Source organism: Anser cygnoides, chromosome 6 (genome assembly GCF_040182565.1).
Source record: "Anser cygnoides isolate HZ-2024a breed goose chromosome 6, Taihu_goose_T2T_genome, whole genome shotgun sequence".
NCBI lineage: Eukaryota > Metazoa > Chordata > Aves > Anseriformes > Anatidae > Anser > Anser cygnoides.
The window spans coordinates 32,685,703-32,698,188 of NC_089878.1; the positions used below are offsets into that span (position 1 = coordinate 32,685,703).

Here is a 12,486-nt window from a genome sequence, read left to right on the forward strand (position 1 = left end):
TTGCAAAATGTAGCTGTCTGTCTGAGTTGTTTAAATCTCGTGGGCCAACAGGTGTAGGCTGAAAATTTCACAAGGGTGGGGAATTTTGAGCAGATCCTCAGTCAGGTTGCATTGCTGAATATGGGGCTCCTGTGCCCTGATTTTGCTCAGTGTGAGCAGGAACATGATACTGTAAAGGAGCAAAGATAATGGCAAATAAGGAACCAAACTTTTGCAAGTCTCAAAGCAAGCTTTGCTTGGTTGTGATTGAAGCCTAGGTCAATGCTTCTGAGACTCTTTATTCTCTTCTTCACTATCCCTGTTTGGAGGTAGGGAAAGAAAGGTTCAAAATAATATAGTTTAAAAAGAGCATCAATGCACAAAACAACAACAACAACAACAACAAACTTAGTAAATGTTATTTTCACAGTCAGCTTTGCATTGATAGGAAGGGCATTGAATCAAGCAAAAGACCAGGAATAAACAAATAACTAATAGGTTGATATGGAAAAATAGTTAGCTTAAGAGTCTTTAGTTACAGTATCTGTACAGCCTCATGATTCTGCCCTGCTGTTCCACAAGGTCCATTAGTACAAAATACAGGGGTGGAGGATTAACTCTGTAGTAGGCAGCCTAGGCAGGCAAAGAGAAAGCCTTTCTGCAAATCAGGTCAGTAGTGCTGACAGACTGAAGTGTTCAGAAAACCTGGATTTGGGGACATTTCTTCTCCCTTCAGGTAGCCAGGCTTGTGTTTTCTGGGCTGGATGTCATGAAGCTTGTGTACCAGGTGCCCCATGTCACCATGAGGAACCACACAACCATCTCTGAAACAAGGACATGATGGTTAATATATTAATGGTCATGAGCAGCAGAAAGGAAACACATAACGAGGAAATTTGCTATCAAACTAAGGTTAGAGCTTGAGCATGACCCAGAGGGATCTAAACGACAGGCTCAACCAGTGGCTGGGCGGGGGCTATAGGGAAAGAAAAAAAAAAAAAAGATGATGAGAGGAAAAAGTTTGCTATATGTAAAAAAAAAATAAAAGGACCTTTATATTAACTGTATTGCTACAAAGTGTAATGAGGGGAAGGGTTTAGAAAGTGTTGTTTTACAGCTGATAAAGAAGCTCTGAACTTACAGGTGGAAATCTCTAAGGAAATTTTAATATGGTGGGAATGAGAAGTGAGACTTTTACTGCTGCAGCACAGTCCAGGCAATAATCCACTGCCTTGGGAAGAGTATTTCTAGCACTGATGTAGATTGGCATGGCCTGGCCTGCTGCATGTGAAGCCAGCTGTGCACCAGCGCATGAGCAGCAATTTGATAACATTGCCCAGGACAGGACTTTGGGTGAGGCATCATCTGAGCCCCATCCAGGGGCTGTCTCTGCCCAGAAGGACTCTCATTAAGCCAGTCCCACCAACATCTCCACCTACGTGTCAGCTCAAGCCATGTTCCCATTGGCATCTGTAAGAGACTGCGTAGGCTTACAACTCATCATACATGTAAGCACTTGTAATGTCCTCTATTAATACAAACGGATGCAAAATTCAGACAGAACAAGTGAATGGGTGATGGGAAAGAGGAAAAAGGAAATTATGATAGAAAGCAGATAGCTGTGAAGACTAGCGATCTGCCCAGCTGATGGTATTGCAACCAGTATTTCCAAAATGCGTAATAAGGGATAAATAAGCTGATAAATAAAATCGACCTGGAAAGGCCACATGGGAAAGATGCACAGTCTTGATTACCTAATTACAGAAGGAATATTACAGAAATGGAAATAGTACAACAAAGTCCCATAATGACTTCAATATCGGAGGCTCCAAAATGGTTAGCAAAACTAGGTCTGTAGCCCTCGAAAAGAGAAAAGATTAAGAGGGGACCTGGCGGAGCTGTGCAGGGCTCTGGGGGGAATCACAGGGAGCAGGGCTGCGGTTATTAGAGCTAATGTCAGATATGAGAACGAGGGACACTGCTCCAGCGAGGTCCTGCCCCATACAAATGTAATACGCTTTTTTTTTTTTTTTTTCCAGAGGGTATATATTATAAGCTACCAGATGCTGCTCTAGAAGCAACCAATCTGACCAGATTTCAAATAGAGCAAGAAGCATATGGAGAGAGAGGGGGAGAAACGCTCCGTCGTGGGGAACAACTGCTTGCTGGAGGAGAGGGCAGGCCTAGCCGGGCTTCCTGGCCTCCTGCCATCCCAAGATTTTCTTATGTCCCCGTGTAATCTTCTGACTTTTGATTTAGATGTTTCCTAAAAATGTGGCCCAGTGGTTGGTACATACTAGGCATTAGCCCAAGAAAAGAATGAAGAAAAAAGAAAACAACAAAAACGCAACACAACCGTGCTGCATCTCATTAAAGAATTTTTAAAGGGAGACTTCAAGGCGTCATTTGCTTCTCGTTACTCATCTTTGCAAATGTCTCTTGTCTTCCCAGGCTCCGTCCCGAGGCGCTAGCGCCGGCAGCCCATGGGGTCCAGCGGCACTGGGGCCGCCGGGAGCAGGAGCGGCTGAGCTGAGCGGAGCGTGTAGATGCGGCCAGGTGAAGGAGGAGGGCTGCTGGCGGCCGCCCGGGCGGCTCTCCGGAGTAGGGATCGTGGCCACGTTTGAGAGATTTACGGTTCGATTCACAGCGTTTGTTCCCCGGAAAATATTTTCAAAGAAAAGGGAATTTATCTACAATTATTTTTCGTTGTCTTTGACAAAAGATTCCAATATAGATATTGCTGGAGGCGCAGGCAGCGCTGAACACCAGGAAGGGGATTTCGTAAACAATTTCTCAAAGCACTACAAAGTTTAAATATTAATTTGGTCATAATAGGCAGAGAAGCAATTAAAAATGCTACAAAGCTGACTTTCTCCCTCCCTTACTTTCTCCTCCATTTTCATTTAACCACAGTATAGAAAGTAGATGTAAAACAATAGGACCCTGAGCTGTACAGCGTTCTAAGCCTAGCTTGCCTTAAAGCTACAATATGGATTTAATTTATATGCAAATGTAAGCAATAAAAAGCCAGACACTGTAGAAATTATAGTATTTTTCATAGATGCTTCAGCACTGGCACACAAGCCAGAGCAGATTTCAAACAGGGAGCTAATTATTTCCGGTCACTAAGCTACCTTTTTCTTTTAATATCTCTCTCTTTCTCTCTCTCTCCCTCTTTAAAGAATGTGTAAATTATTTTCCCGAGCGAGGGAGAGAGAGAGAGAAAGAAACTAGAAGATTGGGGACGAGTGAATGAAAACAGCCAGAAATATCTCCTGTGAGATTCAACATCAGGATAATTTCACAGTCTCGCTTTTTGACTGCTGTGTCCCGAAGCTGACCAGCACCATGCAAGGCTGATCAAAGGCCATCGGAAACATCAAGTAAGCCTAAATGGGGCTAAAGTATGCTAATAGAGAAGCTAAATGTACTTTAATCCCGGTATAATACAAGGTAACTCGGAGGCAGCGAAGGGCCTTGTTGCTTTTCCCCACTGGTCCCGGACCCCTGCGAGCCCTGAATAGAAGCCGCTTCCTATTCTTCGCCTGCCGGGGCACGGCTCCCTCAGATGCACACCCCGTCCCCTCCTCCTCCGTTTACCCAGCGTCAACAGTCGGCTGAGCAGGACCCCTCCGCTCCTTAGATCAGCACCCTGTGACCTTCCACATTTAAGCACAGGCCATTAAGCTAAGCTTTCCAGCTGTTGCCTGAATTATGAGGGATTTTTTTTTTTTTTTTTCAGAGGAGGGCAGAGCTTAGCGGAACACTAGGCAACAGTCCCATGCTCGACCCACCGCCACCCAGCTCGCTGCGACGAGAAATGGGTTTTTTGGTGGGGCCGCGGAGGCCGGGGGATGTTGGGTGAGGAGAGAGGGCTGCTTTGAAGTGGTTGGAGCCCACGGTTGTCCTGCCTCAGCCTCATTGTGCTCGCTCGGGGAGCCCTAATCTAATTTTAGGAAGAGGAAACAAAGTCAATGGACCTGGGGCTGGGACGCCGTCTGCGGGAATCTGCCTGCTCGTGGGGCAACTTTCTTCTTCATTTTCCCGCTTGATTTTTACAAGTGGATTTTGGGCCTTGATACACAGGGGAAGGAAAAAAAAGAGGGGTGGTAGATCTGCCTGTGAAATGATAGGCTTTGGTGGGTGCTCCGAACTAACTACTGCTCGCAAACCCCAGATTAAAAAGAAGACTGATGTAATTTTAAAGCCCGCCAACTGCCATAGTGACTGTATCAGAAGATTAAAAACAAAGGTTTCATTGAAGCACTACCTCCCACTGTGCAGCTGAAAGTCTTATGGCTGAGGCAAATGGTCCTAAATATCTTTCTGTTAAGTACAAATTACATACTGGATATATTAAGTTGTAATGGTGCATTTTCAAGAGTCACTTTGCTTGTGTGAGAGCATCAGTTAAGACTCAAAAAATGCTGACTGTATGGCACATGGAAACAAAAAGGAATTTGACTTTCACAAAAAATGTTTTGTTCATATTAAATGCTTTTTGCCTCCGTCTTTCCCCATCCCCCAGCTAAGCCTGGAGTTTCAAATGCCAGAATCAGTATGTACAGTAAGTCTTTTTGAAATCCGTGGCAGAGAAATAGTATCCTGGCCTGGCAAACTATTATCTGCACTTACATCCCTGTGCTTTACCCCTCTGTGCTAGTGCTCGTAGGAGCCCTTTAGATCAGCTGAAATGTAACTGAATAAAGATTCTCCAGAAAACATCTTTTTAATGTGGAATTATCTTTCATTTGCATAAGCAACATCCCCTAACTCAGCACATGTGCTATAAGGCTTCAAGTAATAGAAACATTCATATAAAACTTAATGATTAGCATTCATTCTGCTCCCAAATGATCAATAAAATGCTAAGTTAATACAGAAAGTGTGAAGGAGTCTATGAATGTGCATAAACTTGTATTACTGTGTTGAATATAGGTAAATAATGTCTATGGGAACAGAGAAGAGAGCAGTGCACGCTGCTGGATGTGGTCGGTGGCACTGGTGGTCTTCATTTCCCCATGGTCCTCAGCAGTTCTCCCTGCGTCACACACACACACTGCCACTCCTGTGAACAGGCACGTACACAAGCACGCACACACTTATGAATCACATAAAAAATGGGACCGAGCAGAAAAATACAAATAAAAAGCCATCTATAACAGCCTCTTTTTACATCATGTGTGCTGGACCACTTAGCAGATGGCAAGGTGATAAGATTTTTCTATAGAAATCACTTGCAGCTACTAAATAAAATTACATAGATGTGAATTATGTATAAAAGTTAAACTAATGTAGCAATAGACTTTTGCCCAAATCCCTTTACATCTATCTTGTGCAAGTTGCTTGCAAGACTTTATTCCAGCAAATATGTTGGACTTGACAGACAATGTTTAGGCAGTATAGAGTTAATACTATAGAAACATATTTGGCAGGGACATGCTTAGCTTCTGCTGAATACTTCAATTCAATTCTGCTCCTGCTCACCTCTGCTGTGAAAAACTTTTTTAAGTGTCTAACTACCTATATAACCGCCATCCAACAGTTACATTGTCTGTCCGTCCTTCCCTTACAAGATGAACTGAATTGAAGTTATGTTGTAATTATCAACAGATTTTGAAATGAAAAACATTTGCAAGGCTCTCTTCAGTTCAGCTGTAATTTTATGGATTTGTTTTTAATTATCAGAAATCCTTCCCAACACATATGAAGCTTGACAGAAATCTTTTTTGTTCTTACAAATACCCATACATTTTTTTTCTCTGCACAATACCTTTCCAAGTCAATTTCTCCACTGCTCTTTAAAAAAAAAAAAAAAATAACAGTGGGCAATTTTAGTCCAAAAGACATAAGAGCTCTAGTGATCATCTTTGAAATTATTAAAAAATTAGTAATTCAGAGATATTGAATGAAAAGATATGAGATCCATCTTCTCCCCCCCCCCCCAACATCTCAAACTAAATTTACGTAGTTAATTTTTGTAGGCAGTCATAATTTAAAAGATAACGAACACTTGAGATCAAATTGGCAGCTCAAATATATTTCTACTGAAACCAGTTCAAATTTTAATATCTATTTAGATGCTAAAATATTAGATTTTCTGTTACTACCATAAGAAAATACAACAACATGAATAGAAGGAGCCATAAAAATAAGGCCAAATATGAGATATACATTAATAGCAATGGTCAATTGCCATATGTGATTTATTAGCTCTTTCACATTTTTTCAATTCTTTATATAGCCTATGTTTCTCATCAGACTCATTGGTTCTTCATCAAACATTTATAATTTTGTCCAGGTGAACAATTATCATTTCATGTAGTTGTTACCGGACTTGGGCAGTTAATGCCTTATTCGCATTTAGAGTATTAACTGAGGTTCTGGCAAACGCAAAGCCCACTGGAAGGCAGGGCGAGGTCTTGTATCAGAACAAGAGGTTATAAACCCTACTGAGTGACAGTAGCTGTTAGAGCACATAGCAAAGCTAATAAAATGAGTCTGTCATTAGTATTTGTTGAACTATATGCACTTCAATAACAGAGACGAGGTAGGTGCACTGTCCATGCAATCTAATCTACGGCTAATACATACACAAAGCACACTACGTGGCTGATATTGCACTTATTGACTGCTAAGTTTTCCCACACTAAGCATTTTCATCTTGAAAAATCATTAAAAATATAAAGAAGTGTTGAGATAACGTTGTGACAAAAATCCTCTTTCCTCTGCTGTGACTTAGAGTGTACAAATCTGAGTTTTGTACTTGGCATCTTTGTTCCACTAGCATTTCCTCGGCCGGTTTAGAGATTATTTGACTTTTCTGTCTACAAGAAGACGAGGCTTCTTTACACCTTTTAGAGGTAGCAACATCTCCTCGTGTTCTCGTACTGAGATTTGAACAGACTCAAAATGCAGTTCTTCATGCTGTATTCAATGGAATTACATACACTTTATTAAGATGGTCGTCTTTTGAAATTAACAACGTGAAGAAAAGCACCCAGTAGCAGTAAGCTAGTTTGCTTCTCTGTGTTATGAACTGGGAGTTGATCTGGGATGTTTACAATTTAGATGGGTGGTGATTCTTGGGAGGAAGTCACAGTGGATTATTTTTATGAAGCATGCTTGACCCCAAGTCTGAAACGAAGTCCATATATATTTGCCTGTGGAATAACTAATTAGAACAATTAATTCTAGTAGCAGGACAAGCAGTGAGACAACATGATCCAGCCACACTCTCTACTAACTTAACTGTTGATCAATGCTCAAAATGCCATGGCAGGAGGTGGGAAGGATTGGGGTGGGGTGGGCACGGGGCTGGGGTTCAGGTTCCGTGTCCGCAGGGCACGTCCGCTGTGACGTGTGGTGAGACCTCGGGCAACCTATTTTCCTTTCCCCTCTGAAACAGGCCAATGATATTCACTGCCTTGCTGAGCTTTGTGGATGTAAGCAGCATGTTGTGAATGAAAAGTTAAGTACCTTTCAAAGCCGGCCAAGGGAAGAATTGCATTTTTCTTCCTAATATCTATTAGCTCAGAGCAACAGAAGAATCCCCCTTGCCACCAGCTCCCTCGCCTTGTTTGGAGATGTGGAGCCAGCCTGACCATATCCACCAGATATTTGTTTTCAGGGTCACATGAAAGTAAAGCAAAAGAATGATCTTTTGTGAGGATGACATGCCTGGAAATATACTTGTCCAAAGCAAACAGCTCTTGTTCTTTTTCCGGCTAATTCACTGAAAAGATATTATTTTAGTCAAGAGAACGGTGTCAATACTCCTCCTTTTAGGGAGGACGGTGGCAGGTTTCCCATGTTGATTTGCAGAAGGTATAATTTCAACAGGAGCATCTGGCTCCTTTGTAAGCTTCACAAGCAATTGTGTGGCGGTGGCTTTAGGTCGGCCTCTGGTTGAGCCATGTGGGCAGCCTTTGACGTGTCTGCGTTGCTTTTCCTGCTCCCCTCGGTTTTGTTTTGACTCTCTTTTGAGCTTCCTAAATATGCAGCCTTGCTCTTCAGATTCCCTGGGACAGTTTCATTCATAGGTACTGACAAGGACTGCTGTTTTGCCAGGGCTAACGGATCCATTCTTACAGTAGTGCTGTGTGTTACATTAGCCGACAGCTGCTTTCGGCAAGTTTTTTTTTCAGAAATCCTCTTAGGGAAGGAAGAAGAGTGATCTGTGGGCAGAGGAGCTTTCAATCTTCAGAACAAACCATGCCAGGCTGTTTGAGAATTTACAACCACTTGTGAGCCTCCCCGGTACAATACCGTGTAGTGTATTGCCTCTGCCCTCTGTAAGCTGCCAATGCCTGGCTTTTATCTTCCAGTTATATTTATGGTAAAATAACCCAAATTTCTTTCTCATTTCCCTGAGCATTGAGTAATCTGTTTTTTTTTTTTTTCCTACCTCAATTTACATGAAGATGGTGGTAGCTTGTTGCATTTGACATGAGAAAATGGTACAAGGGCGCAGGCTACTTTGTCTTCTGCTCCCCAGACATCCTGGGCTGATTGGATGCCATGCTCCAGCCACGTGCTGCTTCTCCTACAGCTGTGAACAGCTGTGAAGCTGCTGCTGAGCTTGTCTAGCCATGGGTGGCATGAGCGAAGAGATAGGCAGGTGAAGAGGAGATGCATGTCCTAGCTGTTATGAAAGGACTACCAAGCTTTGTCCTCTCTTTGCATATGCTTAAGCAGTATGAAGCCACTCAGCTGTGTTGTGTGAATTGGTTGGTGACAAGGAGAGGGTCCCTGTCTCCCCCTGGTGACTCTTCCCCTGGGGTCCGCAGGAGGTGGTGCCTGTATATCTTCAGTGACTCCTGCACAGGGCTGTGTGGGGTGTGAGTTCAGGGCACGACTGTGCAGTGAGCTGGAGTTCATCAGGGAGATGTGTGCTGGGCTTTACAGACCTACCTCACTAAAACTTGTGTTCAGGAGCGATCTGTTGACTAAAAGACCGTATTGAGTGCAGTCAATAATAATAATATGGGACTGATTGTCTGAGCTATTTGATAACACTTTGAGAACAGTTTACAGATCAGAAAGCTGAGCTGATTTGGAGCAAAGTGGTTTGTATTTATTAAAACTAGGAAGAAGCTTGGCTAAAACCAGTGCTCAAAGAAGAGGCCATGACTGAAGCATATTTAAAGAGATAATCTGGAGACCATGGCTTCACTGTGTTTAGTGTGCAGAATTTCTTGGGCATGAAAAGAAAGAGACACACAATACAAGAAGAGAAAGAAAGGGTGTGCATGGTATAAAATTCAGGGAGTAGCCTATTTATCTAGTAAAATAACATCAGTATCCAAAACATCAAAAAGCATTGTGGTACTATTGAGAAATCAAAAATTTCTCAAACCTGGGGAAAGTGGCAGCCCAAGTACAGTATAGCTGATCTTGTAATATCAGTGGAAAGGAAGAACAAAACAAAAGGTTCATTTGCAGCTAACAAGTTGAAGGTAGAGCTATTAGCAGACTCTCCATGTGATGATAGCTTCCGAAAGTGCTTTATCAATTAAGCATCTCTAAAGCCATCCCAGCTGTTTCTTTAAAGAGCAGAGCCACTGCTGCTGTGAGATACATGCAACAGAGTGTGTCAGCATATCCAGCAATGGAAATGCTATCAGGCAAGTGTAGATGCCCCCCCACTCCTCAGTTCTCTCCCATCAGCACAGAGTTTGGTTTCACATTGATTTTGCTTCCTAAGTTGATCTAATTAATGTAATCAGTCAGAAACACCCTGTTCCAATGTCACCAATGCCTTCCAAACTAGATGGCTCAATTAAAGACATTAATTTCATTGACTAAGACAATTTCTTGAGATATGCCTAAATGGATGCTAAAAAAGGTGGCATGAGTTTGTAAAATGATTAGCAGAATATTACTATAAGAAAATCGGACAAAAAATACTTTGGATCTTCCAAATGTACAGACAGTGAAAACATAATTATAAAGAATGAAGAATAAGAAAGCCTATTACCTGAACTGAACTTATTGGAAAACTCAGAACCTATGGACAAATCAAATAGACTTGTTTGCCCAAGTCAATGTGTCATAGGAAGTTAAATGGGATGATGCTCATTTTTTCCACTGTTCTGTAGCCTATATCCAACTGCTGGAAGATAAAGCAGATCAAAGAAAAAATACTACTGACCTGTACTAATGTGCCACAATGAAGGAGGTGTCCAGTCACTCCCTAAGCCTATTCACTTAGCTTGAGATGTGCTTCACAAAAGGAAGCAAATGGAATCTATGGTGGGATATCTGGGATTGTAGTTAAACCACCATAGCATACTATGGCCTGAAGCAAAGTAAAAGCTATATGAATGGTTTATATCTGCTACTGAACTATTTTGGTCAGAATCAGATGAGCATATCATCTTCACCTTTGCAAAAGGTGATTTGGAGGTCTTCTCCAACCTAAATGATTCTATTATTCAATGAAAAGCAGTAGCCATCTCAAATATGAAACTACCAAAAATCATGCTGGCATAAAAACTATAGAGAAGAAATAGAAGTCTCAGCACCAGAAAGAACTCTCCTCAAGAAAACCTCAGGCACGTTAACCAATCATAAATGACCACATATAAAGAGGTAATGACAGAAGCCAGCATGCTCAAGTTAGTTATGTGAGTTACATCTGGCCAAAGACTGCTTCTTTTGGGCTGCTGCTGCATATGGATTATATTTGGTAGGGCATGGCAAGGCAGGAGAACCAGCTGACATTTAACCTCATTTAATCATGTCCAGTCTTCCTTTGTCACCGGCAGATGTAGTAGTTGTGGGTGCAGGAGATCTCTGTGAATACCGGCTGACCTGGAAAAACAAGGATGATGGCCCCCAGAAAGTCCCATGGAAATCCAGAGAGTACTGAATGATCTAGACAGGAAAAGGTTGTATGGGACTCGAGTCACACTGTTTGAAAAAATGTGTACTTTCATACATGGGTATAAAAACAAGCACGGAGCAAGATGAGCAGGATATTGTCCACCAAGAGCATTACATACATCTAATCATTTCTGTAATACATAAACTGGCTACAGTGTCAGATCAGATATATTAAGGATCCAATGAACCTTTGCTATCTACCATTTAGCAAAAATATGTATAAAAGCAATGTTTGTGTAGTAAGGTTTGAATAAAATCTATTTAAGATGGAGAGACTGAAAGAAATGCAAAAACTAGATCATTTCACAAACACGGTGTCATCTTTGTCCCACATGGCAATACCAAGTATCAAAAGTCAAACTAGCACTTAGAACACAGCTTTGACTTTTGTCATGCCACCATTCACCATCCTCAAGAGATTTAAAGATGCAAATAAACAGCAGAAACAGCTTGTGAAAGGCCTGCTAGTGAAAGTCAGGGTGGAGGTGATCCAAGCCACCAGATGAGTTTGGTCACTGGGAAGATTCTACAGTATCATCGACAACACTTGGAGTTTGTTTCCAGACATTTTATAGCCACCAAAGCACATTATATTTCAAGCTCTTAATATATCCAAGTTAGTCATGTTGCAAAACCATCATAAGTTGAATCTCTGGACATTTGTAATGAAATCTGTCCTCTCTCTGAACTCAAAAAACAATTCTCTGACATATCATATTACAGCCAATTTTGAGATAGATATCTGGTTGCTATAGAATAGCAAATATTCAGGACATCCTAAATTTAAGTTACCAGAAAGCTGGATAATTCATTTCTTCTGTAGATGCGTAACTCTGTCCATATTGATAAATTCTTCACAATAATAATAGAGTTTGAAATCCGCTATAGATGCCTGTTCAGCTCCAACAGCAGTGTTCAGGTTAATATCAATTAGACTTGTCACCAATGGTGATAAAAATGGCTGTACATAACGAGCCGTACATTGCAGGACCCTAAGTTTTCTGAGAAAGTTAATGCCAAAGTTGTGTTAGTAATGTGGAGTTTTTTCAAGAAACGTGTATTGTAAATAACCCCATCACTTCTGTTTTAATTGAATACATAGGCAGCTAGGTCTTGGGAGAAATGTTCTTTGATTAGTCTTTTTACACATATTTTCATATATTTTGTATTCCTTGCATAAAGTTCACAAATTCATTATCTTTCTCTCTAATTGTGTTGTGTATATCACCAGAATAATTACCAGAAACTTCACTTCCATCTATACAACACAGGTGAATAGATCAGAGAAAAAGCCAAGAGTACCCCCAACTCCATATGTCTCAGATCTTGTGACTTACCTGACCATAAACATTTAATTAGAACATTTCAGAAAGCTACTGCAGTCTTTAATGATTATTTCATTTTCATTAATTGCCAAGATACCTCAAATAACACCGCATTGTATTTTCACCATAGAGCACCCTAAAATCTGAGCTTATTTTAACTTACAAAAGTGCCAAAGATGCTTTGAAGCATTCATTTTGTAATCATGACTGACCCTTCTGTCAATTATGTCATATGAAAAACTTCTGAGAAACACTTCAATGATGTCTTCAGAGTTTTTAAATACTCCTTGTGTCT

The 12,486-nt window shown here is 41.2% G+C and overlaps 1 long non-coding RNA gene across 1 annotated transcript in view; it reads right to left on the bottom strand.

The window, feature by feature from the left end:
* Positions 1-276: 276 nt before the first annotated feature.
* LOC136791128 (uncharacterized) overlaps positions 277-12,486 on the bottom strand; it is a 53,793-nt gene continuing 41,583 nt past the window's right edge. Inside the window, exon 2 of the long non-coding RNA XR_010832474.1 lies at positions 277-803. This is a non-coding gene — a long non-coding RNA (uncharacterized lncRNA). The remainder of the gene's footprint in view (positions 804-12,486) is intronic.